We start from the raw sequence: 25987 nt of genomic DNA on the forward strand, positions 1-25987 counted from the left end.
CCAAAGGGGCAAGTTAATTTAAATACTTTCCTATAGGAAAGCCCTAATATTCTACCATCTTTCAGGACTCTCATGATACTCAAGCTCCAATTATTGACTTGTATATTCATATGTTATTTAATTCAGACCAAAGTGACTACAAAGGAAAGGCTTTGGGCTATTAGGTGAAGATTACAATCATGTTCTTATTGGTGTAGAAAGGGCCAATTGTGAAGTTTTTCTAGAAAGAATCTATCCCAGTCTCTATGTTGTATATGAGGTTGAAGCTGTAGTGATTAGCAAGTTTCTCTTCGTGGGTTTGAGAGAGAGTAGCAGACAGCTTACTAGCTTTGTCGCTCATTTTCTAAAATCTGAAAATTCTGATTTATCTTGAAAGCAAAAAGGTGATCCTACATTGTTAAAAGATGAGCAAGATAGGCGTTAAATTTGTAGCTATTTCTGCTTTCAAAACGCAACTCATTAAGATGCATCAAGATCACTTAGAATATTTCAACTTAATGGAAGTTGGAGTTGGCAGCAATTTTAATTAATTCATTTTCAGGTAAATTCACTGAATTAGAATTTGTGCTAACATACTAACATACATTAACTTTATAGACTATTTAAATTTTTGGTGATAAGAATGTTTGCAGTAAAAATAGTAGGCAATATTCAACCAATTTAAAAAATACAATGTTTCTTTAAAGCTTTAGCACAGCAATTGTGGATATGCAAATTATTTTGATAAATAAGAATATTGCATAAGTTAAAAAGTGGAATAGAGCATTTATTTTGAAATATATTATCAGAGGAGGAAGGCGTCAAAGAAACATAGTGATTAGAAAGCCAGAAGAGATTATTGTCAAGGGAGAAAAGTCTGGAGAATCTGTGGAAGTGAGCAGAGTTAATGAATCAGAAAGATCCAGAAAAAAATAAAGACAGAAAGATTACATTTCATTCGGCAATTTGGAGTTTATTGGTGACTTTTCTGAAAGCAATTTGAGTTGTATGGTGCAGTTGGAAATCAGGTTGCTGAGGCTGAAAGACAAAATGGAATGTGAAAAATTAGAAATGGAAGATTAGGTTCATTTTTCAAGTCCAGTTGGTTAAAGGCAGGCTAGGCAACCAGGAACTTATAGGGCTGAGGGGGAATTTTAGGGATGGAGGTAACTGAGTGTTTTGTACACAGGAGAGAAAAGCCCACCTTCAGGAGGGAAGGTAAAAAGAAAGGAGATAAATAATAAAAATAAATCCTTATTGAAGTATTGAAATAAAAAATAAATACTTATTGAAGACCTGAATTCCTTTATTCCATTAATACAAATGGAGTTACACCAAGAAGCAGTTTCTTTTTGAACTGTTTAAAATTCAAAATTAGGACAAGGAAAAATAATTTCTAAAAATCGTAAAAGTGTATTTATATCTAAAGTTTATTGAAGATGCATACTTTCCCAAGCTATTTTTAAAAATCTTTTCCTCATTCTTTTTTCTTATCAAGTTTCATTTAGTTGGAAAGTGTTTCCTATTTCCTATTTTGGAGAAGAGTTTGGATAAAGTATTTGTTGGTGGTGGTTTATTCGCTAAGTTGTATCTGACTCTTGTGACGCCATGTACTATAGCCCACCGGGTTCCTCTGTCCATGGGATTTTCTAGGCAGGAATAGTAGAGTGGGTTGCCATTTCCTTCTCCAGGGGATCTTCCCGATCCAGAGATTGAACCTGGGTCTCCTGCATTGCAGGTAGATTCTTTACCAACTGAGCCACCAGGGAAGCCCTTGGATAAGTTTAATATTTCTTAAATGTTTAGTAAAATTCACCAGTTCACCAGTTCACTTCTCCCTACTTTTTCTTTGTGAGAGGATTTTTCAGTTCAGTTCAGTTCAGTTCAGTTCAGTGGCTCAGTCGTGTCTGACTCTTTGCAACCCCATGAACCGCAGCACGCAAGGCCTCCCTGTCCATCACCAACTCCCTGAGTCCACCCAAACTCACGTCCATCCAGTCGGTGATGCCATCCAGCCATCTCATCCTCTGTCATCCCCTGCTCCTCCTGCCCTCAATCTTTTCCAGCATCAGGGTCTTTTCAAATGAGTCAGCTCTTTGCATCAGGTGGCCAAAGTATTGGAGTTTCAGTTTCAACATCAGTCCTTCCAATGAACATCCAGGACTGATGTCCTTTAGGATGGACTAGTTGGATCTCCTTGCAGTCCAAGGGACTCTCAAGAGTCTTCTCCAACACCACAGTTCAAAACATCAATTCTTCTGTGCTCAGCTTTCTTTATAGTCCAACTCTCACATCCATACATGACCATTGGAAAAACAATAGCCTTGACTAGATGGACCTTTGTTGGCAAAGTAATGTCTCTGCTTTTTAATATGCTGTCTAGGTTGGTCATAACTTTCCTTCCAAGGAGCAAGCGTCTTTTAATTTCATGGCTGTAGTCACCATCTGCAGTGATTTTGGAGCCCAGAAAAATAAAGTCAGCCGCTGCTTCCACTGTTTCCCCTTCTATCAACCATGAAGTGATGGGACCGGAGGCCATGATCTTAGTTTTCTGAATGTTGAGCTTTAAGCCAACTTTTTCACTCTCCTCTTTCACTTTCATCAAGAGGCTCTTTAGTTCTTCTTCATTTTCTGCCATAAGGTTGGTGTCATCTGCATATCTGAGGTTATTAATATTTCTCCCAGCAATCTTGATTCCAGTTTGTGCTTCCTCCAGCCCAGCGTTTCTCATGATGTACTCTGCATATAAGTTAAATAAGCAGGGTGTATTTAGCTTAAATATATTTTTATTTATTTTTCTGTGTTTTATTAGCCCTTTCTTCTTTCTTTAGGGTTAATCATGTAATTGCTATTGTTTCATTTTTTGAAATAATCTCAGCAGGTAAGAAGCAAAAGAATGAGAGATATACTCACTTTATATCTCATGTACTTTCATGGAATCACTTTTTCTTTTTCCTGTATTTTAAAATGGCTTTTGTAAAAATAAAGCTGTCTATTTTGCTCAGAGTTTCTGAGAAGTTATTTTAGACAATTTATTATAGAATTTTCTAGTATCTTCACATGAAATCAATGAAAGTTATTTTTTGGATCGCATTTCAAAAGAATCATTTCCAACAGGTTGGGAGTTGTGGTAGAAGTTAAATATGCAGATTTAATCTTGAAAGTGAGAGGAGATTATATCTGCTTGATTGTTGCCAATGACTCAAGATTATCATTCTTCTTACAGGAAAGTCTGCCTCAAATCAATAGGATAAAAAAGTAAACAAAAAGGAAGTCAAAATAACTATTATGTTATGCCTGAATAAATAACTATGGAATAATGTGCATGTAGCTATCTCAACATATAAAGGGTCAATTGCTTCTTTAAATACGTCAGAGGTGGATACATAATTATTGTATATCTTGGTTCTTGTTTTCTCTCTTAGCATAAGAACATTGCAGCAAACACCGAAGTCTTTTTTGTTATTGTTCCAATACTTTTTCTCATTAGACTCTGGGCAAATTTCTAAAAGTATTTGTATCTATCTATTCTCTCAATGTGTTTGGACTACAGAAGATAATTATGAGATATCCCGAAACCTTGATTTTATGTTGTTTCTGAGCCACTGAAATTTTCAGCTTTTGCTGTAAATCATCTAATCCAGTAGAAGCAAATGGAATTTGGGTCATAATTCAAGCCTTTTCCCACCTAACTTTAAATTTGGCTTTGATTTCCTCACCTGTTAGTTAAGAGTTTTTAATTTCATGACTGAAATGATTTTATTTTCATTTCAATTAAAAAAATGTTTGCAGGTGGTTGTTTCCAGGAAGCGAATGGCCTCCAGTGTCTATCACACTTTTTCCAGAACCAGAAACTCTGTATCCTGAGGTCATTTTCATTCTACTGATGGTGAAGAAAAGCAATGACACAAGTATAGATGGTTTTCCCTCCTCTACGTTCCTTTATCCTATCCACAAATGAACCCAAACAACATGAACTGACTAAACTCTTCTAAATAGATGAAATATGTTAAGAATGATAAACCAAACAGGACAAAAAAAAATCTCTAAGCACCACAATAGGTACTTAATCAACATTTATCTAGCACTTACCATGTGACAGACCTTGTGCTAAACATTTTCAAGTGTTAACTTATTTAGAACCTCCTAACACTCCTACGACTAAGTAGTAACAACAAATACCCCCATGAGGTAGATAGTGTTATTATTCCCCACAGTTTCCACAGGAGGAAATGTAGGTATTTAAGAGGCTGAGAAAGCTGGCAAAGTTCATAAACCCTCTAGCAATGGAGCTGAAATTCCAGCTCTTCCACTTGTGTTCCTAACTGCCTAATTGTGCTGCATCTCAGTAAATGATGATGAGTTTATTGATTATTTTAAGTGAAAAAAAAGATGGCCTGGTGAATCTGAACTTATAGTGAGTTCTTCACTTTACAGTTAGTGTGTAGCCTCCTGGCCTGTCTCCCTCATTAGATGGTAAAATGTCTGAGGAAAGGAACATTATCTGATCTATTAGGTTAGCCAAAAAGTTCATTTGGGTTTTTCTGTAAGATGTTATGGAAAAACCCAAACAAACTTTTTGGTCAAACCAATATCTTTGTATCCTTTGAGTTTTCAGCAAACCACACTGTAAGCATTCAACCATTTACAGTCTGTTGCTGCTGCTGCTGCTGCTGCTAAGTCACTTCAGTTGTGTCCGACTCTGTGAGACCCCATAGATGGCAGACCACCAGGCTCTGCCGTCCCTGGGATTCTCCAGGCAAGAACACTGGAGTGTGGTGCCATTTCCTTCTCCACATTTACAGTCTAAATAGAGTCTTATTTGCAGATGAGTTACTAGTCCTTCCTTATAAACCTCATATTGCCCTGAATTGAGCCAGGAGGTGTCACTCACATTGTATATGTGGCACACAAAGGACATATATTATTAAAATGGATAAATATATAATATAATAACATATTTAAGGCATTCCTATGTGTAATTAATTATTTTTAGAACAGCTGTCAATTTGGGGATCTATTTTTTATTATGTATTATGAAGTAGAACTTATTCTTTCAATCTTTTCCCTACATTATGTAGTTTTTTTCACAGTTAAACTTAGAAAATACTGTTTCACATGAGAATGCTGACCAAAAATTGAAAAAAAATCAATTTTACTTTTTTAGGAATATTCTGGAAAAACTTAGGCAGTCCAAGCCATACTTTTAGTTACAGCTGGGGTGATTGGCCAGTAAGGGCTGCAGGAAGGGGGCTCACTGGTTCTCTTCACATGAGGACTGTGAATGTGATGGGGCTACCAACTTCAAAAATGAGAAGCCCAGCATTAATCTTGGAAGAATGTTTTGAACCAGAACAATAATATCAGACCACGGAAAAGTGTTTGGAAGCCACTGGGCTAGCTGAGCTTCTTGAGTTTGACTACAAATTACCTGATTCTGGAAATACAAGCAACCACATAGACACTGCTTGCAAACCATTTGTGCTATAGCTTCAGAAATAAAACTAACAGAAATGAAAGAATACAAAGGAAATACATGCCAAATAAATGGACAAACTCTATAGAGATCGAAAGGTTTGAGAATAATAGAAAGTTGAAAAAGTAGGAGAAAGAGAAATCTTTCTGTGTGGGAGTCAGAGCATGAGTACAGGCACCAAGGATTGGGCTCATCATAGATCACGCCAATGCCAGTGGGGGCTTACCAGTATAAGTGGAATGGGTCTTATAGAAGAATAAAAAATGCTAGCTATGTAAGGAAGAACCGAATTAAACAGGTCTAGAAAGTTAGGCAGCAGAGTTAGACTATGGGCTGTGATGAATGAACATGTATATATTTTTGAGGAGCCGAGTGATTTTACTTAATTTCTTGGCGTGTGTTAGTTGCTCAGTCATGTCTGACTCTTTGTGACTCCACGGACTGTAGCTCACCAGGCTCCTCTGTCCATGGAATTCTCCAGGCAAAAATATTGGAATGGGTAGCCTTTTCCTTCTTCAAGGGATCTTCCTGACCCAGGGATCAAACCTGGGTCTCCCACATTGCAGGCAGATTCTTTACTGTCTGAGCCACCAAGGAAGCCCTTAATTTCTTTAGTACATGTATTTATTAGTACTATGCAGAGGGTCTATAAGGAGTGGATATGTCAGATGTAGTCAGGTGTGCTAAATGCTTCACAACTGGCTAGCTAGGGGGAAATGGGCCCTGATTGGTAATATTCACTGACTTCTGTGGCATAAATACCCCCACCACAGCCAGCTTCAAGCTACTCACATTGAATTCAGAATTGAAATGTGCACAGCCTGGTCTTTCCAGCTGGTGCGTGCCAGCTCCAGCCCTTCCCTGTATAATCCCAGTTCTCACAATTCTTTTTTTTTTGATTAGTTTATTTTCTATTTTTTAACTTTACAATATTGTATTTGTTTTGCCATACATGGACATGAATCCACCATGGGTGTACATGTTTTCCCCTTCCAGAACCCCCCTTCCACCTCCCTCCCCATCCCATCCCTCCAGGTCATCCCGGTGCACCAGCCCCGAGCACCCTGTATCATGCATATCACAATTCTTAAAAGTGAAGTCTTTGTAAGAGTTGTCTAGCAATATTGCTGAGGGTAACTTGGCAGAGGAAGTTATCTGGCTGTTTGCTTTATCTAGGCATAAAGCAATATGTAGAAATGGTAGCAGTGGAAATGGGGAGAAAAAGATGGATAATGGAATCATTTTAAAAGAAGAAATGGCTGGATTTGGAAACACAACTGTGGGTGATGAAGGGAAAGTCAAAGATTGACTTCAGAGCATTGAATTCAGGATACTGAGAGAACTATTATTAGGAACAGAATGGTTAGTATATTAGCTGTCCCTACTCTTCACTCCTGTGCCCTTTCACCCCAGCAGCTGAGGCTCTTTCACTTCTTTTTTTGGCTTAATCCTACCCCAGGCACTGGGAATAATCTTGGCCTATGCAAAGAAAGTGCTTAAAAACTTTATGAGAAACAGCTGTGTGATAAAATGAACTGAACCAAGTCCTGGGTTCAGGGACTGAAGGTTTGGTTTCAAATCTGGGCTCTACTACTTGCTAGCAATGCAGCCTGTGACAGTTTGCTTCCAATAATTAGCCTTTAGTTTCCTCATCTGAAAAATTAGGATCATTGTGATTAACATTTCACTTTCATATTTACTATCTCATTTAATCCTCAAGACAGCCTTGTACAGAAGGCCAGGTATTATTAATTCCTCATATTCCTCATGACAAAAATCCAAGTTAGAGGATTTAGGACTCATAGCTAATGATAGAGACAGGAATTCAGGTGTTCTGATGCAAATGTTAATGACTGTTATAATTTTTAAAATCCTGACTATGGGCCAAGTATTTTGTATGTGCTAAGCATTTTCTTTGTATCAGTTCAGTTCAGTTCAGTTCAGTTGCTCAGTCGTGTCCGACTCTTTGCGACTCCATGAATTGCAGCACGCCAGGCCTCTCTGTCCATCACCAACTCCCGGAGTCTACCCAAACCCATGTCCATCGAGTCGGTGATGCCATCCAACCATCTCATCCTCTGTCGTCCCCTTCTCCTCCCGCCCCCAATCCTACCCAGCATTAGGGTCTTTTCCAATGAGTCAACCCTTCGCATGAGGTGGCCAAAGTATTGGAGTTTCAGCTTCAACATCAGACCTTCCAATGAACACCCAGGATTGATCTCTTTTAGGATGGATTGATTGGATCTCCTTGCAGTCCAAGGGACTCTCAAGAGTCTTCTCCAACACCACAGTTCAAAAGCATCAATTCTTCGGCACTCAGCTTTCTTCACCGTCCAACTCTCACATCCATATATGACCACTGGAAAAACCATAGCCTTGACTAGATGTACTTTTGTTGGCAAAGTAATGTCTCTGCTTTTAAATATGCTATCTAGGTTGGCCATAACCTTCCTTCCAAGGAGTAAGCGTCTTTTAATTTCATGGCTGCAATCACCATCAGCAGTGATTTTGGAGCCCACAAAAATAAAGTCTGACACTGTTTCCACTGTTTCCCCATCTATTTCCCATGAAGTGATGGGACCAGATGCCATGATCTTAGTTTTCTGAACATTGAGCTTTAAGCCAACTTTTTCACTCTCCTCTTTCACCTTCATCAAGAGGCTCTTTAGTTCTTCTTCACTTTCTGCCATAAGGGTGGTGTCATCTGCATATCTGAGGTTATTGATATTTCTTTATATCAATATTATCCCAGTTAATCTCACCATCACATTGTGAGCTACAATCTCTATATAAAGAAGTTGAGGTTTAGAATTGAAGTAGACTGCCCACATTCAGAAAGCTATTATAGTGAAATCCATGTGTTCTCCATGAGACACTAGCACTCTCACTGTCTTTTAAGGGATGGTGTATCCAAAGTTGTAATAAAAATTTATCTCCACTGTGGATTTCATTTTATTATTCAATCTCATCAGAATTAATTGTTCATAAATATTACAAATATGTAAATAGTACAAGAGTTCAATCACCATATTTTAAGAAAGCCATAACTTTACTGTTCTAAACCAAAGTATAAAAATATATTTTTCAGAACATGTTTTAATCATTATTTTAATTAGAAAAATGGATGCGTAATTAGGCATTACAGTTAAAATCAACATTAAACTGATAATGCAGACATGATTTTAGGGGCATGATTTTTTTGCATTTTTAAATGTATATTGCAGACAGAATGTAACATTTTAGAAAAAAGTATACATTTCTAGGAGCTATGAAAATAAGCATCATTTCATAAAATTTCAAAAACTGTTTCCACAAATCAAGAAATAAATTTAAATGACACAATCAGTAGATAGATTCAATTTCTTTCAAAGAAAGTATTTCTGGGAAGTTTCTGAGGAAAATACCATCTGACCAAAGGTGATTCAAACTGCCAGGATGCAAGAACAAACTTAAAATATTTCAGGAAATTATATTTAAGTTGCCTAATTATCAGTTTTTCCTATGAAACTCCAATTAAACATAAATCCAAGAAGTGTGTCCAATTATAAGTTTATACAATGAAGTCTATTTGTAGAATTACAGATTATTGGAAATAAAAAGGCTAGGCAATTTCTTCCTTTCCTTGGTACATTAGACAAAATTGCTCTATGACATAACCTCAAATTTGTAATGTGTCCTTTGAAAAGTCAACCTTATACTGTATACCAATGTCTTTGCACATGCTTAGCCACTCAAATTATGTCCAATTCTTTGGGACCCAATGGACTGTAGCCCATCAGGCTCCTCTGTCCCAGGGATTACCCAGGCAAGAATACTGGAATGGAGAGCCATTCCCTTCTCCAGGAGATCTTCCTGTCTCAGGAATCAAACTCAGTATTCTATATCTAGAATTATTGAAAACAATAATCTAATTGTTTTCATCTTCCAAAATTCCTTTTAGAATCACTTAAATCTAAACCAAATATTCTTCAGACTCTAAAACCAATTTCTAAAATTGTCATACTAACTTGTATTATAAAATTTTCCCTAAGTAGTATTCTCTCAGTTCAGTTCAGTTCAGTTCAGTCACTCAGTCGTGTCTGACTCTGCGACCCCATGAACTGCAGCACGCCAGGCCTCCCTGTCCATCACCAACTCCCAGAGTTTACCCAAACTCATGTCCATCGAGTTGGTGATGCCATCCAGCCATCTCATCCTCTGTTGTCCCCTTCTCCTCCTGCCCCCAATCCTTCCTAGCATCAGGGTCTTTTCCAATGAGTCAACTCTTAGCATGAGGTGGCCAAAGTATTGGAGTTTCAGCTTCAACATCAGTCCTTCCAATGAACACCCAGGACTGTAATTTTCTCAGGACTGTAAAAAAAAGAACCTATGAAATCCACAAAAATTTATCATTCTTATTTGTATCTATATCTCAGAATGGGTTCCCCAGGAACTCAAAAGAGATTAGTATATGGGATAAGCATTAGGGAGTATTCTTCTAGGAAAAAAGGAGCTGACAGAAGCAGAAGAGGGCAGAGAAACAAGTTGAGCTAGGTTATGGCCCCAGTGATAGTCTCAGGGGAGGCTCTGGAACTGCAGTGGTCCTTCAGATTATCCAGAGTTGGCACAAGGAGGCTAGATCTTTATATTCTTTGTAGATTAGTCATTGGATGTGAACTGACCTTGGGGCTTCCCAGGTGGTGCTAGTGGTAAAGAATCTGCCTGCTAATGGAGGAGATGCAAGAGACGCAGGTTCAGTCCCTAGATTGGGAAGACCCCCTGGAGTAAGAAATGGCAACCCACTCAAGTATTCTTGCCTGAAAAATTCCATGGGCAGATTAACCTGGAAAACTACAGTCCATGAGACTGCAAAGATTTGGACATGACTCAGCGACTAAGATCATGTGGACTGACCTTGGAAGTGGAAATGATCTCAGAGGAGGCAATTTTTTCAGCTAAAGCTTTCCACATAAAGGTGGCTGTTTTCAAGCCACACTCTAGTGGCTCTGTTCTTACTTGTTTTGACTTGATTTCATTAGAGACCAACCCCCTCCACCCTGCCCCCACTCAGAGGTGAATCCACCTGTAGACATGCTTTGTATGGCCCTTCACGATGTCTTAATAAAATCATAAATTCATTGGCTTCAATTGAAAACAGAGTTTTCACATGAATGTTCCTGGGTTTTCTGACAAAAATCAGAAAGGCTGACAATTCTTGGTGAAAACACTTCCTCTGGCAAAAATAAGCAGCTGCCCCTTTGTATAGGTAGGCTGCCCAGTGCTCATCACTCAGGTCATATACACATCTAGCTTCCCTAGGGCTCTGAGCTTGTCATATATACTTGGCTCCTCCTGAGCTATAAAGAACATTCTCCAGCCTGTCCCCAGGCTGCAGTATTTCAGCTCCTTTAAGAAGGAAGTGCAAAGGATCAATCTTTCCCTCTCCAAGGCTCCAGTTCCTTCTTAGCATAGTTTTGGAGTCTTCTGGTTCTAAAAGTATCCTGGGGCCTCCTTGAAGGCCAGATCTCCCCAGATAACTAACTTGTTTCCACATGAGTGGGGCAGTTTTTCCCAGGTGGCAAAGGTGGTAAAGAACCTGCCTGTCAAACAGGAGATGTAAAAGACAAATGTTCAATCCCTGGGTGGGGAAGATCCCCTGGAGGAGGGCATGGCAACCCACTCCAGTATTCTTGCCTGGAGAATCCCATGGACAGAGGAGCCTGGCGGGCTACAGTCGATAGAGTCACGAAGAGTTGGACACAACTGAAGCGACTTAGCACACATTTATGCTTTTAAGAAAACTCCTCAGAACCAAAAATGCTTTTACTATATGTTTCTGACAGGACCATGGCACTGCTAGGCAAACGTTTACATACCTAAGCGAGATGGTGTAAGTGATTCTCCACAGAATAAGGAAGATCTCTCTCTTTCAAGTAACTTATCCTTTGGGTAGGAGGCCCATGGCCCCCACACTTAAGTGAGTCTTCACTAAAGAAAGTTACCTATTCATTCTGTGGTGGGTAACAACCACTAATAGGATTCTTTGCTATATGTATGAAACAATTTTAACACAGAGAAAAAAGTATTACAGAGATATGAGCCTGGTAGTTTTAATTTAGTTGACAAATTTTAATAGACTCAGTGATCCAATTAATGTTAAAGTAGTGAACATTTTCTCTGATAATTGTCACATTTGAACATTAAAACTTATGCAGTCTTGCCTAAAAATGAAACAGCATTCAAAAATCTTGTATAATTTAAAGTTCTTATACCACAATCATTTGCCAGAGCCCAGTTTTTCATGACTAGGCAAGGCACGCTTTCTTTTTTCAACATTAAAAAGTACTAGCATGAAAGGATACATGTCTTCTTGGTGTTTGTTTCATAATATAATATTATATGACAATAGAGCTGAAAGAGTTTTTAAAGATCATCTAGTAGAACCGAAGTATTTCATTTTTGCACATTAAGCCCTTGACAGATGTTTTTAGATGTAGTTGTATTCAACTAGGTTCCATTATGTTTCCACGCTTTGATCTAGAAGATTCTTTATCTGTGGTCTACATACTAATAAAATGAATTAAAAACCATTAAAAACCATTGCCTTTCATCTCCTAAAGCAGTATGTGTGATTCACTTGCTTAGCCCTGCTTCTTTTTGATGATGTGTCATTCCTCTCACTGGTTCCTGGTAAGAATTCTTTTTTTTCCTTGATGAACCAGCTCCTTTATCTTTTTCTACAAAAGGGTCGGCAGATGTCACTTCACATTTGTCAAGCCTAAAGCACATAATCTTTTTATGGGATATTTTTAAGTATCTTCCTGGGGCTTTCTCTTTACCATCTTAATCCTCCAAATTGCTAAGTAATTGAATTACATAATCAAGAAACATTTGCAAACTTTGGGAAGAGAGCATGAACTCTGTATCTCATTTCCATATACATGGGACCATTCAATGACTGACTTGGGGCAATTCACTCAGTTGTCTGAAATAACTATAGTTTCAGAATTTAGGGCAACCATATTTAAAATTTAACCACAAACTTTTAAGATTTCGATATTTAAGTCACCCTCTCAGAGTTATCATCTCTGCGGGCTCAGTTACTCAGTCGTGTCCGACACTTTGTAACCCTATGGACTGTAGCCCGCCAGGCTCCTCTGTTCACGGGATTCTCCAGGCAAGAATGCTGGAGTGGGTTGCCACGTCCTCCTTCAGAGGATCTGCCCGACTCAGGGATCGAACTGGCATCTCCTACATCTCTTTTACTGGGATGTGGATTCATTTACCACTGAGCAGCCCGGAAAACCCTCTTAAAGTTACGGTGGGACAGAATAAATATGACTATAAGACAGTTGATATTTCTGTAAGACAGTACTTAATAATATTTAAGACACTCACTTTCACTATGGTATTAAAGGAGAGAAGTTGAAAAATAATTTTCCTTACCTTTGGACATAGTATCATTCTTCTATTGAAAGTGAAAGTGAAGTTGCTCAGACGTGTCCGACTCTTTGCAACCCCATGGACTGTAGCCTACCAGGCTCCTCTGTCCATGGGATTTTCCAGGCAAGAATACTGGAGTGGGTTGTCATTTCCTTCTGCAGGAGACATTCCCGATCCAGGGATTGAACCCAGGTCTCCCACATTGTACGCAGACGCTTTACCGACTGAGCTCCCAGGAAAGTCCTTCTTCTATTTTTCAATGTTTAATCTAATCCTTCTGAAAACTAGTTTAAAATATGTAGCTAATACTTTAATTGCTCCCTTGGAGAATATGTAATTTATCACATACTCACAAGCAATTGAAAAAATATATTTCCTAGAAATTCAAATAGTTTGAAAGAATTTTATAATTTAAAGTTTAAAATTAGTCTTGCCTTAAAAATTACAGTAATATGTTCCAAAAAACATGTTGACTTCCTCATATGATTATGCTTTTTTTTAAACAAAAGCTTCAAAGCCAATTGTTTCATCAAATAAACAATGCAACAGATGGAACCAGCACTTTGGCTGTGACTTTGAAATACCAAATTAATAATCTAGTATTTTCTATCATCACTGTATGTATAATGTAGTTTTACTTTGTCACTATTAACCATTTCTGTGTACAAAATGTTAATGGAAACATAACAATCTTATTTTTGAAGTTATTTTAAACTTGATTTTTCATATGAATGACATACGAGTACAGCTTGTATTATGTTCTGTGTCCTCATACCCAGTTGCTTCAGTTCTGTCTGACTCTTTGTGACCCCATGGACTATAGCCCATCAGGCTCCTCTGTCCATGGGATTCTCCAGGCAAAAATACTGGAATGGGTTGCCATGCCCTCCTCCAGGGGATCTTCCTGACCTAGGGATCAGACTGAGGTCTCCTGCATTTAATGTGTTGAATTTGGGTTCTTTAGTGCCACAGAGGCACTGGAGAAGCCTATATCAAGTACTAACAACCTAAAATTAACCAATATGCACCCGAAATGGATAACATTGAAAAAGGTATAAAAACTGAATTCCTGGAAAATTCTAGGAATTTTGTTTGCATCTTCAATGAGGTTGTTGTTACTGCTGTTATAATTAAATTATGGCCTTTCCTTATCAAGCCTTAGCTGAAAGTAAAATTTCCTGATCAAGTTATTAATTACTAAATGTAAGGAAATGCTGACAACTCATAATTTAATCATCAGAGAAGTAATAGTTCTGTTATAATTAAAGGCTAGTCTAATCCATCAAGTCTATAAAATTTGCTTAGTTTAATTTCAAGGGTGTGATTATAGTGTGGTTTGTTTGATTAGAAAATCATCTTTTGCTTTGCTCTAGTGGAAATTAAATATCTCTCCCAGGAATATATATTATTAACCTACATACATCATGTTAGAATGTAAGGCAAAGTTTGTTTCAACTCTGAGAGTCAGAAAATTTAATATATCTACAAGTATTTGGACTATTGAGATTTGCTGAATGAGGATTTCCATGATTTTTCTATGGTGGTACAGACATTACTAAATAAATCTTTCTTGCAGTTTATGAAATTTCTTATAAACAGGTTATCCTGTACCGTTTTGTAGGGTTCATTTTGTTACAGTCTAGTCTACTGCTATTAATTCTCATTATGTTATCCAAATATTCTCACCATATTATCCAAATAGTTTTAATGAGTTAGTTACATTTAACATGTTTGAGAGAAATGTCCCTACTTGTATGAAATACAAAATTATTTGAGATTCATTTTGTATGACTCATTTAACTGATTATTGCCTGTGTTTTCCCAACCTTCCAGGGGGTTTCTACTTAATGGGCTAGATCAGCATATTCACTTTTGCATAGTTCAATTCTCACCTTCCTTCCAAACATTCAGCATTTAAGTTCAGTTCAGTTCAGTTGCTCAGTCGTGTCTGACTCTTTGTGACCTCATGAACCGCAGCACGCCAGGCCTCCCTGTCCATCACCAACTCCCGGAGTTCACCCAAACCTAGGTCCATTGAGTCAGTGATGCCATCCAACCATCTCATCCTCTATCGTCCCCTTCTCCTCCTGCTCTCAATCTTTCCCAGCATCAGGGTCTTTTCAAATAAGTCAGCTCTTCGCATCAGGTGGCCAAAGTATTGGAGTTTCAGCTTCAACATCAGTCCTTCCAATGAACACCCAGGACTGATTTCCTTTAGCATGGACTGGTTGGATCTCCTTGCAGTCCAAGGGACTCTCAAGAGTCTCCTCCAATACCACAGTTCAAAAGTATCAATTCTTCGGCACTCAGCTTTCTTTATACTCCAACTCTCACATCCATACATGACTACTGGAAAAACCATAGCCTTGACTAGATGGACCTTTGTTGACAAAGTAATGTCTCTGCTTTTCAATATGCTATCTAGTTTGGTCATAACTTTCCTTCCAAGGAGTAAGCGTCTTTTAATTTCATGGCTGCAATCACCATCTGCCGTGATTTTGGAGCCCCCCAAAATAAAGTCAGCAGGACCAAATGCCATGATCTTAGTTTTCTGAATGCTGAGTTTTAAGCCAATTTTTTCACTCTCCTCTTTCACTTTCATCAAAAGGCTCTTTAGTTCTTCTTCACTTTCTGCCATAAGGGTGGTGTCATCTGCATATCTGAGGTTATTGATATTTCTCCTGGCAATCTTGATTCGAGCTATGCTTCCTCCAGCCCAGCGTTTCTCATGATGTACTCTGCATATAAGTTAAATAAGCAGGGAGACAATATACAGCCTTGATGTACTCCTTTCCCTATTTGGAACCAGTCTATTGTTCCATGTCCAGTTCTAACTGTTGCTTCCTGACCTGCATATAGTTTTCTCAAGAGGCAGGTCAGGTGGTCTGGTATTCCCATCTCTTTCAGAATTTTCCACAGTTTGTTGTGATCCACACAGTCAAAGGCTTTGGCATAGTCAATAAAGCAGCATTTAAGAAGCAGAACAAATCAGAATTTTTTTTGCGAGTGTGGAATCCACCTTCCAGAAGTGAGTATTTGGACTTCTAGGTGGAAGTGGAGTGACTGGGGCTGGGTTTATACTATACTTACATGTTCTCAACCCTGCTGAAACCAGTTCTGAAAGTTTCACGGGGCCCTTGTGGACTCTGGATTCAGGATTGCCACTTCTTCAAGGGTGCTAAAAATTTATTTAATTTTTCTATGAGGACTGAGGAAGTGTTATGTTAATGTTAAAGTGTTAGTCTAATGGTCAGTGTCAATCTAATGATCCATGTCCATTAGAATAAAATCTTTACACTTGATCTAACCACTGCTCTGAATCACAGTCCTGGAGTCAAGAGGAGTTCTGATGAGCCTTAGGAATGCTACTGAAATGATTAACTATTAGACTTTCCTTTCTCAAAGGAAACTCTCATATTCTTTCTGGGTTGAATATGGATGTTGATCACATTTGACATTAGCCATTTTGTATTAGGGACTTCCCTGGTGGCTCAACTGGTAAGGAATCCACATGCAATGCGGGAGACCTGAGTTCCACCCCTGGGTTGGGAAGAGCCCCTGGAGAAAGGAAAGGCTACCCACTCGAACAGTTGCAAAGAGTCGGACTTGACTGAGTGAGTTTCACTTTCACTTTTTTATATTAGACTCGCTTCACAACTGATTTATGTGTGTACCACGATACACATACACATATATACATGGCATATATTTTTATATTGATTAGTAGGCTAAATGTGTAAATATATTATGAGAATATTCACTTAGGGATAAAATGCCTCTGGATAAAAATGTCAGACTAGCGTAAAGATTAAGTAGTTTTTTAAAATTGTTGTTGTCAAAAATGTAAGTCATTTTTATTGTACAAAATAAATATCTATGACTGAGAAATAAAGAGAGAATAGGAGGGAGGAAAGGAGAGAGGAAAGATGAGAGATGGATTAAATGCTGACTACATTTGTTCTTGTAGCATCCAACAGCATTGCAATCTGAAAGAATGTTCATGACCTTCTATGCCAACCCCTTCATTTTACTTGAGAGGCAAAATAAGCTCCAGTGAATTGCTATCTGGTTATATCTTTTGTTCCCTCTGAACTTAGCAATTTGAGAAAATTTCAGGGACTAGGAGAGTAGAAATGGTAAAAAAAAGAACAAGCAAATCAAACTGAGGAAGCTTGTTACCTCTGAATGACTCTTGAAATCAATGGTAGGTGCTCAGATATCTATATTAACATTGATGGTATTTAATACCCTTGTCTCATGGTCCCCTTTGGATGACAAGCTTATTTACAGCAGAGGAAAAGCCTTTTCTAGATCCTGCAGACCTATTCTGTGCAATGCTGCGTCCATCCTAGCTGAACAACAATTCCTGAGGGAGGGAGAAACAAACTTGTAGGAAGCTAAGAACAGAGAGTCTATATTCTGGGACTTGTTCTTAAAACATGCTTCTACTTTTAAGCTTCTGTGAATTTTCTGTCAACTTTTCCTTCACTTACCTTCTTGCCCCCTTTTCCTTTCACATTTTCTATAAAAACCCTGTTTGATTTTAATGTACAATGCAAATGTTAATTCTTTGTGATATTTGTTCATATGCTCCCAATAGATTTTATTGTAATGTCTTCTATTGTATTAGTTATTTGCATGTCTGCCTCATCTATTAAGTCACAGAGATGCCTCTGGAACTAATGGATGATTTAAAGGTAAGTGGTGTAAGTGGACTTCAGATCCCTTTTATGTTGAAATTGGGAAGAACCAGTACAATTTCTTGGATATAACTGCTCAGCCTCTGAAGACCAAAGTTGAAAAACCGCTACCAATATTTTTAATGACTAAAAGGATTATTTTATTCATTTCTGTAATGTGACAATCTTGGAACGAATAGTTTCCAATGAATTAATAAATCAGTAGTTATCCAATCAGATAAGATAAAAAAAATCTATTGCATTTTAGCTTAAAACACAATGAATACACTCAGTATTACTGCTTGAACACCAGTCTTTCTCAAATGTTAAATTGGGAGAAATATAGACCCACAAACGTTGGGAGTGTCAGGGAAGAGAAAGACTCAAGGCCCCTGGAATTGATTTATGAAGAAGGGTGGTAAGAATTTATGGAGTGGAAACTAACAGATGGTTCACACTTTTTTTTCCTTCCCACAATCAGCCCTCCGTGAGCTCCTGCTGGAATATTCATTCTGCATGTTTGCACAAAGGCCAAAAGATTTTGGGGAGCTCTGCTGAATTCACATGCAATGATGACTCTCGGCTTTCCATCTCCAGATTCATACTTGTGGGTATTGTGGGTGATGAGTTTTTCTTCTTCTTACAAAACTGTCTTACCAGACATAATTTAGCAGAGGCTTGGGGAGTCACAGGTGTGCTTTTTAAGCTTCTAGTCTAGACAGAAAGTATAAAAACATTAGTCAACCTCTTTGAATTCATTTAAGTGAATCATGAGTTAATGTCCTTCAAATCCATTTAACAAACGTAAGTCACTAATATTTTTCCTTCTTTTAAGAACCAGTCATGGTTGAAAAAATATTCTTTTAAAAATCAAATGTGTTTTAAAAAAGCTTATTTATACTTCAACCCTGCTTAAACATTTCACCAAAGTAAAATGGAGCTTGTAAAATATGTACTTGGTTCCGAAAAGTTCTTGACTTAATTTGTTTAAAATGTAAAATAGATTTCTAAACATATGGTACTACTGAACCTGGAAGTTGAGTTTAAAAGGAACTTTCAGTTCAGTTCAGTTCAGTTGCTCAGTCGTGTCCGACTCTTTGCGACCCCATGAACTGCAGCACGCCAGGCCTCCCTGCCCATCACCAACTGCCAGAGTCTACCCAAACCCATGTCCATTGAGTCGGTGATGCCGTCCAACAATCTCGTGCTCTGTCGTCCCCTTCTTCTCCTGCCCTCAATCTTTCCCAGCATGAGGGTCTTTTCAAATGAGTCAGCTCTTCGCAATCAGGTGGCCAAAGTATTGGAGTTTCAGCTTGAACATCAGTCCTTCCAATGAACACCCGGAACTGATCTGCTTTAGGATGGACTGGTTGGATCTCCTTGCAGTCCAAGGGACTCTCAAGAGTCTTCTCCAACACCACAGTTCAAGAGCATTGATTGTACTCAGCTTTCTTTATAGTCCAACTCTCACATCCATACGTGACTACTGGAAAAACCATAGCCTTGACTAGATGGAACCTTGTTGGCAAAGTAATGTCTCTGCTTTTTAATATGCTATCCAGGTTGGTCATAACTTTCCTTCCAAGGAGTAAGCGTCTTTTAATTTCATGGCTGCAATCACCATCTGCAGTAATTTTGGAGCCCCCCAAAATAAAGTCAGCCACTGTTTCCCCATCTATTTGCCATGAAGTGATGGGGCTGGATGCCATGATCTTAGTTTTGTGAATGTTGAGCTTTAAGCCAACTTTTTCACTCTCCTCTTTCACTTTCATCAAGAGGCTCTTTAGTTCTTCTACTTCATTTCACCGCCATATGGGTGGTATCATCTGCATATCTGAGGTTATTGATATTTCTCCCAGCAATCTTTATTCCAGCTTGTGCTTCTTCCAGCCCAGCATTTCTCATGACGTACTCTGCATATAAGTTAAATAAGCAGGGTGACAATATACAGCTTTGACTCCTTTCCCTATTTGGAACCAGTCTGTTGTTCCATGTACAGTTCTAACTGTTGCTTCCTGATCTGCATACAGGTTTCTCAAGAGATAGGTCAGGTGGTGTGGTATTCCCATCTCTTGAAGAATTTTCCAGTTTGTTGTGATCCACACAGTCAAAGGCTTTGGCATAGTCAATAAAGCAGAAATAGATGTTTTTCTGGAACTCTCTTGCTCTTTTGATGATCCAGCAGATATTGGCAATTTGATCTCTAGTTCATCTGCCTTTTCTAAAATCAGCTTGAACATCTGGAAGTTCACAGTTCATGTATTGCTGAAGCCTGGCTTGGAAAATTTTGAGCATTACTTTTCTAGCATGTGAGATGAGTGCGATTGTGCGGTAGTTTGAGCATTCTTTGGCATTGCCTTTCTTTGGGATTGGAATGAAAACTGACCTTTTCCAGTCCTGTGGTCATTGCTGAGTTTTCCAAATTTGCTGGCATATTGAGTGCAGCACTTTCACAGCATCATCTTTTAGGATTTGAAATAGCTCAACTGAATTCCATCACCTCTGCTAGCTTTGTTCGTAGTTCGTAGTTCAGAGTGATGCTTCCTAAGGCCCACTTCACTTCACATTCCAGGATGTCTGGCTCTAGGTGAGTGATCACACCATCGTGATTAACTGGGTCATGAAGATCTTTTTTGTACAGTTCCTCTGTGTATTCTTGCCACCTCTTCTTAATATCTTCTGCTTCTGTTGGGTCCGTACCACTTCTGTCCTTTATTGAGCCCATCTTTGCATGAAATGTTCCCTTGGTTTCTCTAATTTTTTTGAAGAGATCTCTAGTCTTTCCCATTCTATTGCTTTCCTCTATTTCTTTGCATTGATTGCTGAGGAAGGTCTTCTTATCTCTCCTTGCTATTCTTTGGAACTCTGCATTCAAATGGGTATATCTTTCCTTTTCTCCTTTGCTGTTTGCTTCTTTTCTTTTCACACCTATTTGTAAGGCTTCCTCAGACAGCCATTTTGCTTTTTCCATTTCTTTTTCTTGGGGATGGTCTTGATTCCTTACTCCTGTACAATGTCATGAACCTCTAGCCATCATCTAATCTAACTGTCCTCCAATGCAAGAAACATGTAATAACATATAATAATCTAATCCTCTTATTTTGGCTTTTTTGTTGGACAATTCTCCCTTCAGGAAGCCAGCTACCCTACAAGATAGCCAATTTGTTATTTGCTACTTTCTCTTTATTAATTTTTTTAAAATTAAAATTTTAAAATTTTAATTAATTTGTTTCCTTTTTCAAGTTCCAATCTGCCTATAGGAATGATACTACCATAGATCAATATTTTTTCTATCTTCTGAGAGTCTGCAGATGTCTAATCTTGCTCCAGGGAAGGTCCTTTAAGTATGTGAAGGGACATATTATGCCTCTTCTTCAGACTTTTCTAGATTATGCATTCATACTTCAAAATCATTTTTCGTGTAACATTGATTCTTGGATCCTTTCAACCTAGTCATATTTACCAGGAACACTTCCCAGTTTGTCAGTGTCCCTTCTAAATTTATGATAAATGTTTTTATAATCAATTTTTGGATAACCTCAGATACTTTAAGTAATCTAAGTACTTTGACTTTAAAACAAGACACCAAAAGGTAACTTATAAACAAAAAGTATTAAAGTTTACTATTAAGTATTTGAATATGTTTTCTGATATTCTGCACTATACATTTACAGGCAAAAATTCACCTCCAAGTTCTTCATTCTAATACAGAATAACAAAGTATTTCCAGCTTCACCTAAGTAAATCTGCTGTTGTCAATGCACACAAACCTGCTAATATTTTGCTATGTATATTTGCATGTGTTCTTTCCACTGACAATTCTCACTTCCTCAGAGAAGCCTCATTAATAAGCTTCTTTTCCCCTTGACCCTTGAACTGAATTATTTTCCTCTTCCATGTAATTCATCAGGCCTGAAGAAGAAAACAACATTCTCTTTGCCACTAATAAACAACCTTTCTCTTTTTTGAGGTTTATACCGTTTTCTTTTATTATTGTCTTCATATAGATGGGCTTCCCTGGTAGCTCAGCTGGTAAAGAATCTGCCTGAGATGCAAGAGACCCTAGTTTGATTCCTGGGTTGGGAAGATCCACTGGTGAAGGGATAGACTACCCACTCCAATATTCTTGGGCTTCTCTGGTGGCTCAGCTGGTAAAGAATCCACCTGCAATGCAGGAGACCTTGTTTTGATCCCTGGGGTGGGAAGATCCCCTGGAGAAGGGAAAGGTTACCCATTCCAGTATTCTGGCCTGGAGAATTCCATGTATTTTGCCCTGGAGAATTCCATGGACTATACAGTCCATGAGAGTCATAAAGAGTTGGACTGAGCAACTTTTGCTTTCATATTGTCAGTAACACCATCTATTAACTTCTAGGACAACCTCTCTTCTTCCATAAGTAGTTAGATCACAGTGTACTTATCTCCATTTTATATATATTACATTGGAATCTAACCATCTCCAGTGTTTTACATGTCCATTCCGTTTTCCCCATCCAGCTACACAGAGCTTGAATAATTCTTCATTGGCAACTTCCAATGAAGTTGGAAATTACCTCTCCTGTAACTTTCACTGATCAATCCTAACTTTTGCAGCTTCTTCAAACTTTTACACGTTCTGTAAAGAGGCAGGCATTCAGTTGCATTTCTATCTTCATTTCTAAATCTTAAGCTCTAAAAACAATGTTTCTAACTTGAAGTGCTTTATCTTTCTAATTTTGGGACCTACTGAACCTTCACTGAGTACCCATTGATTCTTTAATCCTTTGACTTCCCTTAATTCTCTCATTTCATCATCTCTTTAATTCCGTCTTTCTTTTTATAGACTGCTTCCTATGGCCAGCTATTTCAATCAGACATTTACAACTTCTCTGCAATTCCCATTCAGATCTTAACTTTACCTTTTTTTAGTTTCCACTTGCTAGGTGGTAATTATTGATAGTCAAAACCTGACTGACGAATTCTATGCATTTGTATTATTTAGCTTCAATTATCTAATTGTTTCATTTGTAAGGATTGAGGAGACACTACATGGGCCTGCAACTGTGCTGAGTCCTAGCTATGGAAAGAGGAATTCAATTCAGTTCTTGTCTCTAAGGAGGTAGCAACCTAATTAGGAAAATAGACACAAACAAATAATTTTCTACCCATGAAATATGCTGGAATGTAGGAAATTTCAATAGTCAAAGCTATAGTTTTTACAGTAGTTATGTATGGATGTGACAGTTGGGCCATAAAGAAGGCTGAGTGCTGAAAAATTGATGCTTTTGAATTGTGGAGTTGGAGAAGACTCTTGAGAGCTCCTCGGACTGCAAGATCAAACCAATCAATCTTGAAGGAAATCAACCGTGAATATTCATTGGAAGGACTGATGCTGAACATAAAGCCCCAATACTTTGGCCACCTGACGCGAAGCGCCAACTCATTGGAAAAGACCCCGATGCTGGGAAAGATTGAAGGCAAAAGGAGAAGGGGGGCAGAGAATGAGATGGTTAGATAGCATCACTGACTCACTGGACATGAATTGAGCAAACTCCAGGAGATAGTGAAGGACAGGTTGCTGCAGTCAGTAGGGTTGCAGAGTTGGACATGACTTAGCAACTGAACAACAAAAACATAAAGGACAAAAATAATTCTGCCTGAGTGTATAGGAAGTAGGAAGTTTTCAGAGAAAAAAAGAAGTATGATTGACTGATAAGAAATATTTTCTCATGTGCTCCAAAGATTGAGGGTGTGCAGAGAGGAGGAAAGGCCGGCTGAACTTCATGAATAAGAACATAAAGTATAGAGGGAATCCCTTGGTGGTCTAGTAGTTAGGACTCAATGTTTTCACTGCCATGGGCCCAGGTTTGATCCCTAGTCAGAGAACAAAGATCCCAGGAGCTGTACAGTATAGAAAAAAAAAAAATAAATTGTGGAAATGCAGAGAGGGTTACAAACCTAGAGTGAAGTTAATCAAAATAAGATACTGAGACAATAATAAAAAGACAGAATTGAGCAAATTGAAAAGATTTTTATGCTCAGGAATTTCAGATTCATTCTATAAACCAGAATTGCCAGGCTGGAGTTCTATGAGCAATAGTTTCCCATGTTTTCTTTCATGAAAGAGGTTTTTGTGATCATATTTGTTGTTTGTTGTTTAGTTGCTAAGTAATGTCCAACTCTTTAGTGATCATATACATTGGGAAAATTCTATAATACTTAACCCTTCTGAAGAATTAATAATTCACATTCATGCATTAAAACTTATGAAATTCCTGAATGAATAGCTATTTTATTTTATTTAACCCAGGATCTTCTAATGCAAGCAGATGTGATTTCTCCTTCCTCCAAATCCCTCCTTGTTGCTTAAATGGTGGCCATTTGAACTCTTGGCATCTGAGCATTTTTAAGGAAACAGAAGTCTGTGCATATATTTGCTGAGGTATCATTTTGAATTGTGAATGCTTCAAGGCTGATGTGTGAGCCTGAGTCAGAGCAGGTAAGAAAGTCTAGACAGACACGCAGAATCTGTGAACTTCAGGGCAACAGTACTGCTCTCTGCGATATATTATTTCATTTAATTGTCAAAACAACCCTGCAATGCTTGTATTATTATATCAATTTTAGCTAGGAGTCACTAATTAAATTATATGCTGGTATTTTGAGACTGCAAATGTCTTTGGGCACATGTGTAATAATTTCAAGATCTACTATATTTATTTTGTCCCTTATACTAGTTTGCATGCTTTTTGTAGTAAAGGCTTCATTTGATGGCTCTATTCTTCTTTTTTTGTTTTACTATCTAAATTTTATTTATTTTTAAAAATTTAGTTTATAGTAGTATGTATATATATGCATACATATATATGTATAGTAGTATGTGTGTATATATATATATATATTCTTTTCTATTACGGTTTATCACAGAATATTGAACATATTTCTCTGTCCTATACAGTAAGTCCTTATTGTCTATACATCCTACATATAATAGTTTGCATCTGCTAACCCCACACTCCCAATCCATCTTTCTCCCCCCCCCCTTCCCCCTTGTGATGGCCCTATTCTTCTACCACCCTCAGTACTTTGGACAATTTGTTGAAACCTTTAAATTCTCAATCAGTGTCTGAGAAATGAGTCAATAATATGGTTTCAGAGAGAGGCGGTTATATGGTATACATTGACTGGTTAACTTGAGGGGAAACATCGAGGAAAGTACTATATGGTGAAAAAAACTAGTAGAGCCAGAGCAATGCAAAATAAACTTCAGGTAACATAGTTATGAACTTAAATGCAATGAAATATTTTCAAGATCCATTGGAATTTTATAGGTGAAGTATAACAAGAGATAGGCTTGCATGGACAGAAGAGCCTGGCAAACTACAGTCCATTGGATCATAAGAGTTGGATGTGACTTAGTGACTAAACCACCACCACATAACAAGAATACATTAGTAGTTGCATTTTAACTAAGTTAAAAAGATATTCAGTTAGCTGAATACCATTAATATTTAATAATGAAAACATTGCCAACTCCAAGCCCAGTGAAAATTGCTCAGCATCCAGGAATTGTATTAAAGATTGAATAGAAGTGGCAAATTAAAAACATATAGACAAACTTGCATAGAAATAACTGCTGAACTGTAATGTGTATTAGTTTGCTATGGCTGTCATAACAAAGAACTACAGACTAGGTGGCTTAGACAACAGAGATTTATTGTGTCCAAAATCTAGGTGTTGGCAGGGTGGATTCCTTCTGAAGGCTGTGAGGGAAGGATGAGCCCAGGCCTTTCTTCGTGGCTTGTAGTTAGCCATCTTCTCTTCACTTCATCTTTTGGCCATCTGTGTATCTGTATCCAAAATTTCTCTTTTTGTGACAGCACTAGTCTTATTGGTATTCTTGCCTTGAGAACACCATGAACAGTATGAAAAGGCAAAAAGGTATGACACTGAAAGGTGAACTCCCCAAGTTGGTAGGTGCCCAATATACTACTGGAGAAGAGTGGAGAAATAACTCCAGAAAGAATGGAGAGACAGAGCCAACGAAAAACAACACCCAGCTGTGGATGTGACTGGTGATGGAAGTAAAGCCCAATGCTGTAAAGAGCAATATTGCATAGGAACCTGGAATGACAGGTCCATGAATTAAGGCAAGTTGGAAGTGATCAAATAGGAGATGGCAAAAGTGAACATTGACATATTTTAGGAATCAGTGAACTAAAATGGACTGGAATGGGTAAATTTAACTCAGATGACCATTATATCTACCACTGTGGGCAAGAATCCCTTAGAGGAAATGGAGTAGCCATCATAGTCAACAAATGAGTCTGAAATGCAGTACTTGGATGCAATCTCAAAAACAACAGAATGAACTCTGTTTGTTACCAAGGCAAGCCATTCAAAGCCACAGTAATCCAAGTCTATGCCCCAACCACTAATGCAAAAGAAGCTG

General features: G+C 38.0%; 1 long non-coding RNA gene across 1 annotated transcript in view; it reads left to right on the forward strand.

Moving 5' to 3' along the window:
- The window catches only part of LOC145546540 (uncharacterized), a 63598-nt gene extending 39334 nt beyond the window's left edge, over positions 1-24264 (forward strand). The window contains exons 4-5 of the long non-coding RNA XR_014082995.1: positions 18038-18163; positions 23846-24264. This is a non-coding gene — a long non-coding RNA (uncharacterized LOC145546540). The remainder of the gene's footprint in view (positions 1-18037; positions 18164-23845) is intronic.
- The last annotated feature ends 1723 nt before the right edge of the window (positions 24265-25987 follow it).

The sequence above is a fragment of the Giraffa tippelskirchi genome, chromosome 4, assembly GCF_054371585.1.
Source record: "Giraffa tippelskirchi isolate mGirTip1 chromosome 4, T2T-mGirTip1v1.2.pri, whole genome shotgun sequence".
Taxonomy (NCBI): domain Eukaryota; kingdom Metazoa; phylum Chordata; class Mammalia; order Artiodactyla; family Giraffidae; genus Giraffa; species Giraffa tippelskirchi.